At 36.6% G+C, this 7,943-nt stretch overlaps 1 protein-coding gene across 2 annotated transcripts in view; it reads right to left on the bottom strand.

Moving 5' to 3' along the window:
• Nucleotides 1-6,388, bottom strand: part of LOC5578714 (serine/threonine-protein kinase Warts) — a 104,648-nt gene extending 98,260 nt beyond the window's left edge. For both annotated transcript variants that reach the window (XM_021852186.1, XM_021852191.1), the window contains exon 1: nt 5,988-6,388. The gene's annotated coding sequence lies outside the window, so the exon portion shown is untranslated. The remainder of the gene's footprint in view (nt 1-5,987) is intronic.
• Nucleotides 6,389-7,943: the final 1,555 nt, after the last annotated feature.

Below are 7,943 nucleotides of genomic sequence, written 5' to 3'. Positions count from 1 at the left end.
AGATACACACCGGTACATAATGGAAAATCCTCATTTTTATTACTATTGATTGACAACCCAAGCCAAAATGGAAAAGTGAGTATGCAGGAATCTACTTGAAAATGTCCTTGAAGCAGCCATGCTGGTCAGGACGTGCGCAAATCTCATTGACATTGCATTTTTTTCAAATAATTGTATTAGATACACACGGTACATATGGAAAATCCTCATTTTTATTACTATTGATTGACAACCCAAGCCAAAATGGAAAAAGTGAGTATGCAGGAATCTACTTGAAAATGTCCTTGAAAGCAGCCATGCTGGTCAGGACGTGCGCAAATCTCATTGACATTGCATTTTTTCAAATAATGTATTAGATACACACGGTACATATGGAAAATCCTTATATATTATTACTATTGACTTGACAACCAAGCCAAAATGGAAAAAGTAAGTATGCAGGAATCTACTTGATAATGTCCTGAAGCAGCCATGCTGGTCAGGACGTGCGCAAAATCTCATTGACATTGCATTTTTTCAATATTGTATTAGATACACACCGGTACATATGGGGAAAATCCTCATTTTTATTACTATTGATTGACAACCCAAGCCAAAATGGGAAAAGTGAGTATGCAGGAATCTACTTGAAAATGTCCTTGAAGCAGCCTGCTGGTCAGGGACGTGCGCAAATCTCATTGACATTGCATTTTTTCAATAATTGTATTAGATACACACCGGTACATATGGAAAATCCCCTCATTTTTATTACTATTGATTGACAACCCAAGCCAAAATGGAAAAAAGTGAGTATGCAGGAATCTACTTGAAAATGTCTTGGAAGCAGCCATGCTGGTCAGGACGTGCGCAAATCTCATTGACATTGCATTTTTTCAATAATTGTATTAGATACACCACGGGTACATATGGAAAATCCTCATTTTTATTACTATATTGATTGACAACCCAAGCCAAAAGTGGAAAAAGTGAGTATGCAGGAATCTACTTGAGAATGTCCTTGAAGCAGCCATGCTGGTCAGGACGTGCGCAAATCTCATTGACATTGCATTTTTTCAATAATTGTATTAGATACACACGGTACATATGGAAAATCCTTATTTTTATTACTATTGATTGACAACCCAAGCCAAAATGGAAAAAGTGAGTATGCAGGAATCTACGTTGAAAATGTCCTTGAAGCAGCCATGCTGGTCAGGACGTGCGCAAATCTCATTGACATTGCATTTTTCAATAATTGTATTAGATACACACGGTACATATGGAAAATCCTTCATTTTTATTTACTATTGATTGACAACCCAAGCCAAAATGGAAAAGTGAGTATGCAGGAATCTACTTGAAAATGTCCTTGAAGCAGCCATGCTGGTCAGGACGTGCGCAAATCTCATTGACATTGCATTTTTTCAATAATTGTATTAGATACACACGGTACATATGGAAAATCCTCATTTTTATTACTATTGATTGACAACCCAAGACCAAAATGGAAAAAGAGTGAGTATGCAGGAATCTACTTGAAAATGTCCTTGAAGCAGCCATGCTGTCAGGACGTGCGCAAATCTCATTGACATTGCATTTTTTCAATATTGTATTAGATTACACACGGTACATATGGAAAATCCTTATTTTATTACTATTGATTGACAACCCAAGCCAAAATGGAAAAAGTAGTATGCAGGAATCTACTGAAATGTCCTTGAAGCAGCCATGCTGTGTCAGGACGTGCGCAAATTCATTGACATTGCATTTTTTCAATGTTGATTTATATTATAGACTCGGTCACGGATAATCACATATTGATGAAAATCTTTATTTTTCATATTACTAACATTGATTGAACAACCCAACGAACGCAAAATGGAAAAAAGTGAGTATGCAGGAATCTACTTAGATGTCCTTGAAGCAGCGCATGATGGTCAGGACCGTGCGCAAATCTATTGACATTGACATGGACATTTTTTCAATAGTTGTATTAGATACACACGGTACATATGGAAAATCCTTATTATATTTACTATTGATTGACAACCCAAGCCAAAATGGAAAAAGTGAGTATGCGAGAATCTACTTGAGAATGTCCTTGAAGCAGCCATGCTGGTCAGGACGTCGCAAATCTCATTGACATTGCATTTTTTCAATAATTGTATTAGATACACACGGTACATATGGAAAATCCTCATTTTTATTACTATTGATTGACAACCCAAGCCAAAATGGAAAAAGTGAGTATGCAGGAATCTACTTGAGAATGTCCTTGAAGCAGCCATGCTGGTCAGGACGTGCGCAAATCTCATTGACATTGCATTTTTTTCAATAAGTTGTATTAGATTACACACGGTACATATGAAAATCCTTATTTTTTATTACTATTGATTGACAACCCAAGCCAAAATGAGAAAAAGTGAGTATGCAGGGAATCTACTTGAAAATGTCCTTGAAGCAGCCATGCTGGTCAGGACGTGCGCAAATCTCATTGACATTGCATTTTTTCAATAATTGTATTAGATACAACACGGTACATATGGAAAATCCTCATTTTTATTACTATTGAATTGACAACCCAAGCCCAAAATGGAAAAAGTGAGTATGCAGGAATCTACTTGAAAATGTCCTTGAAAGCAGCCATGCTGGTCAGGACGTGCGCAAATCTCATTGACATTGCATTTTTTCAATAGTTTATTAGATACACACGGTACATATGGAAAATCCTCATTTTTATTTACTATTGATTGACAACCCAAGCCAAAATGGAAAAAGTGAGTATGCAGGAATCTACTTGAAAATGTCCCTTGAAGCAGCCATGCTGCGTCAGGACGGTGGCGCAAATCTCCATTGTGACATTGCATTTTTTCAATAGTTGTATTAGATACACACGGTACATATGGAAAATCCTTATTATTATTACTATTGATTGACAACCCAAGCCAAAAATGGGAAAAAGTAAGTATGCAGGAATCTACTGATAATGTCCTTGAAGCAGCCATGCTGGGTCAGGGACGTTGCGCAAATCTCCATTGACATTGCATTTTTTCAATAGTTGTATTAGATACACACACGGTACATATGGAAAATCCTTATTTTTATTACTATTGATTGACAACCCAAGCCAAAATGGAAAAAGTGAGTATGCAGGAATCTACTTGAGAATGTCCTTGAAGCAGCCATGCCTGGTCAGGACGTGCCGCAAATCTCATTGACATTGCATTTTTTCAATAGTTGTATTAGATACACACGGTAAGTATTGGAAAAATCCTTATTATTATTACTATTGATTGACAACCCAAGCCAAAATGGAAAAAGTGAGTATTGCAGGAATCTACTTGGAGAATGTCCTTGAAGCAGCCATGCTGGTCAGGACGTACGCAAATCTCATTGACATTGCATTTTTTCAATAGTTGTATTAGATATACACGGATACATATGGAAAATCCTCATTTTTTATTACTATTGATTGACAACCCAAGCCAAAATGGAAAAAGTGAGTATGCAGGAATCTACTTGAAAATGTCCTTGAAGCAGCCATGCTGGTCAGGACGTGCGCAAAATCTCATTGACATTGCATTTTTTCAATAGTTGTATTAGATACACACGGGTACATATGGAAAATCCTTATTATTATTACTATTGATTGACAACCCAAGCCAAAATGGAAAAAGTGAGTATGCAGGAATCTACTTGAGAATGTCCTTGAAGCAGCCATGCTGGTCAGGACGTGCGCAAATCTCATTGACATTGCATTTTTTCAATAATTGTATCAGATACACACGGTACATATGGAAAATCCTTATTATTTTTACTATTGATTGACAACCCAAGCCAAAATGGAAAAAGTGAGTATGCAGGAATCTACTTGAGAATGTCCTTGAAGCAGCCATGCTTCACAGGACGTGCGCAAATCTCATGACTTTTTCAATAATTTTATTTAGATACACACGGTACGGCAAAATTCTGTTATTCGATTTATTTATTTAAAATAACTTTTTATGTTTAATTTATCTAGACCATTAATTCAAAAACCCAAGCCTGACTTGAAGAATATGAGATTGCCAATAAGCTTTTCGAAATATGCATGGTTCGAACTTGCATGCAAGAAGCGGAAAGCATCTGCTCTACTGAGAGCCCCCATCTCTTGCTACGCCCAGTTTGCTCGTGCGGTCCGATTGCTCGCGCATTTAACTTGGCTCAAAATTCCGGCAATTTGACAGCAACTGCAGCGGCTGCTGCTGGCTGTGGCTGATTGTTGACGATTTGTAGCTGCTGATTTTCGGTCATGTTTAGCACTTGTTTTCACTCCGTATTTAACGCGAATTCGATACTTTCACCGTCGGCGCGTCACCAATATAGGGATTTCGGTGGTTCCGGATTACTTCGGACGGTAAAGATAATAAAGACTGCGACGAGTACAGAATAACAACACGACACGTTTATTGCGTCACTCTAACTGATTTCATACATCAACGGTGGCAGTGTTGCCACCACAGATCTCTCAATAAATAAGCCATGTGTTTTTTTCGCTTAGCTTTTCATTAACAAATACAAAACTACTATAAATTTCAAGCACAATCATTCAAGGATCTTTTCTAGAATCCACTAAAAACCTTATTAGGATTCTACTAATAACAATTCCAGTGATCTTTCAGAAAGATCTTTCGAGAAACTGGTCAATTATCGATTCGATACCCATTAGGATTCCAGCAAAGATTTCATTAAAAATTTGCCATGAATTTGAATAGAAATCAAAAAAAAGTTCCGCCAAGAGCCTTGCCATGAATCACTAAGTACCCTACTAGAAATGTCTCATAGATCTTAATTGTTAACTATCTTTCTACCAAACCATCAAAAGATAGTGATAGTGGGAAGCACGAGTGCACCTTATGGGAAAAATTTCGCCCATAGTGCTTGAAATTTAAAGAAAACCGGTAGTCTTACGTTTGAAATACATATTTTCCCGGGGTGTTCTTTAAATTCCCGGGTATTTCCCGTTTATTTCCCGGACATTTGTAATTCCCGGTTTTCCCGGATTTCCCGGATGGATGGACACCCTGACATTATTATCTATTTAGAGAAAAGGAGAGATTGGTAACAAAACCAAAGCTAAGAAAGTGTCTAAAAATGGTCCCGGTAGCCAGTATTAACCAACACGATTTGCAATGCGAAAAAAAGGCTGATGTTCAGTTCCGATATTTTTCATGCATAATATGGATTGAAAGCTTTCATTTAGCGTATTTGCAGTACATGTAAGGCTTTCCACATATTTCTTCAAAAATATTTTCAATTAGGCTGGCAAAATCGGTGCTTTTGTGTTGATAAACATAAAATATACAAATATCAATAGTTATCTTGATTAGGTATTTGTAGATAATCAACCATTATGAGTTTGTAATTAAAGCATTATTTGTTAACTAAGTAATCAAATAATTTTGAATAATCAAAACTATTGTAATCAAGAGTAATCACTACTAATCTTGGTAATCATTGAGTAATCATAGTTATTTTCATGGATATGAGTAGTAATTAATTTGGTTGGGAACCTCTTGATTCGTCTGGTCAAGGAATTTTTCATTCCTATATGAGTTTTGAATAGACTTTTGAGAATCAACATCAACATCGAGAGGATGAAAAAAACAAATTAACTGTACTTAACTCATAGCAGAAATCGAAGCACAAAACTTTTGATCAGGTCAATGAAAATCATGTAAATGTAAATACTGTATAAAATTTCACTAAATTGTCCTAAATATTCGCGTGTAAAGGTCATTTAACTATATCTTCTGCAATAAATAGGTAAATCATTATTCAAGACTTCAAAGCTTCATTCAAATGCCTCAGGAGAAGGGAGGAGGACAAAACACTGGAACCTTTTTTTTTGCTGTCCACTACACGTACGACTACTCCTCCTTCTGCTGCTTCCAATGTTCTGTTTAGAGACGGGGGATCGGAATTTACGGGAGTTCCGGAACGATTCCTGCCGGAAAAAAGAAACCTACCTTAGGTACCCGTTGTCGATCTCGTAAATTGCTGGCCATCCATTCCGACTGCGATAAACTGGTGCAAATTTTCAACAACGCAGGAATCAATAATACCCATATTTGACGTATTGGTTCTTCTTTATGTAGAAAAGTTGCTTTTGTGAATTCCTCCAAATTATTTTTCGCCTTTCATCGAGCCAAAACTGTAAACACTCGCATTTGTCCGCCGTTCGCACCGTCTTTTAAGGCACTCGCGTACGCGGAAACGATCCACCGACTTATTTCATTTAATTACAACAATATCGCACTTATTTTACTAAAAATTTAGGATTATTTTTTACAAAAAAAAAACCTGTTTGACATTTATCAACATTGTAGAATATCACTTTTTAATGGTAGCAGAGCTGCCTGCCATATTTGTAGTACCCGGATTCGCCGCCAGGGCTGTCATTTGGGAGGAGCGTGTTGCTAAACTGATCGCAAAAGGCGAGTGCTTAAAATTTATACACTGAGTAAATTATCACAACCCAAAATTTCGCTAAATTTTGTCGTGCTTACCCAGGCCCTGGGAGCAGTGTTGCCACAAGTACAGATTTATCTGGAAAGGTACAGATTTTCTGATAGTTTTTGGTACAGATTCTGTACGGTACAGATTACAGATTTTCACGAAAAAGTACAGATTGGTACAGATTTTTGGAATTGGCGATTTTCGTAACACAAAATTAAAGAGATGCGTGAAATTCGGAACTTATTTTCACAATACTATTATTGAGATATACTGTTTCCATAGAATTTAAAAATAATTAAATAATAGGTGAAATTATTTCAATATAAACTATGCTAAATTCCCAAACTATTTAGGATTTTTTAGGGTTTCTTTGCAAATTTTATTGTGGGTGTGGTACAGATTTTGGGTACAGATTTTTAGAATCTCTGGTACAGATAAAAAAGATTTTTGAGCCTTCGGTACAGATAGAAATGTGGCAACACTGCCTGGGAGGGAGAAACCGATACGAAATTTATGTACGTCAAGGTGAGCCGAGATTCTGCTGTCACGAACTGTCACTGTGAGCCCAGATCTTAAACAATGGACAAACATGATAAAAACGCGTAATTGAACGAAACACATTTTTGCATTTTTTCAAATGTGACAAAAAATCGATTAAAAAGCTATTTATGTTAATTCAAAAATAATGTCACGATAGCACCTTTTATTCTGATTGAATATTACGGTTGTTAAGAAAATTTTCCGTTTTGCGGTAGCCGCCGAGTTCTACCGCAGCTGTCAAAGTTCTACCGCAGGCTTCGAAATCATTCTATCATTGAAGAAAACAATTCAATCATAGTATGCTTGAAAGAGTAAGCGCTACGAAAAACACCAACAAACAACAATCATCAAGACGGTATCCAAGGTATCATTGAAGCCTACTGATGATTTACCAGTGCAAATCAGTGATGTGACAGCTGCGGTAGCTTTCCGTTGAACCGTAAAACGGAAAGTTTTCTCTGAAATTGCAATATATAGTATTCAAATACGCATCATTTTACTTTTTCCAATATAAACGAAAATTAAATGCATACAAAACTTTGGCCCTTTTTCCATGTTTGTCCAGAACTATCGAAGGTACACAACAAAAGGAAACTAGCGATTTTCATCAAGTCTGCCTTGATTGTCGTTGGCAAGCTGAATTTTTCTTGCAGTTTGAAATAACTTTGTGTCATATTTCGTGTGCAGTAGAGTGATGCAAATTCTGAAATTTTGGCTCCCCTATGCTTAAACGATTTATATTATGGTAAATAGCATCCTCCCAAAGTTTGAAGTAATTCGGAAGAAATTTGACTGTGCACACGCCATTTGAAGTTTATATGGAGATTTCTATGGAAAACGCTAACCTTTTGTGTTCAGCCCTCTATCTCGCCGTCATAATATTTTATGGAAAAGTGAACAATCTCTACTCATGTGAAATTCTTGCA

The sequence above is a fragment of the Aedes aegypti genome, chromosome 1 (genome assembly GCF_002204515.2).
Source record: "Aedes aegypti strain LVP_AGWG chromosome 1, AaegL5.0 Primary Assembly, whole genome shotgun sequence".
Taxonomy (NCBI): domain Eukaryota; kingdom Metazoa; phylum Arthropoda; class Insecta; order Diptera; family Culicidae; genus Aedes; species Aedes aegypti.
This window is presented reverse-complemented; position numbering and strand designations above follow the sequence as displayed.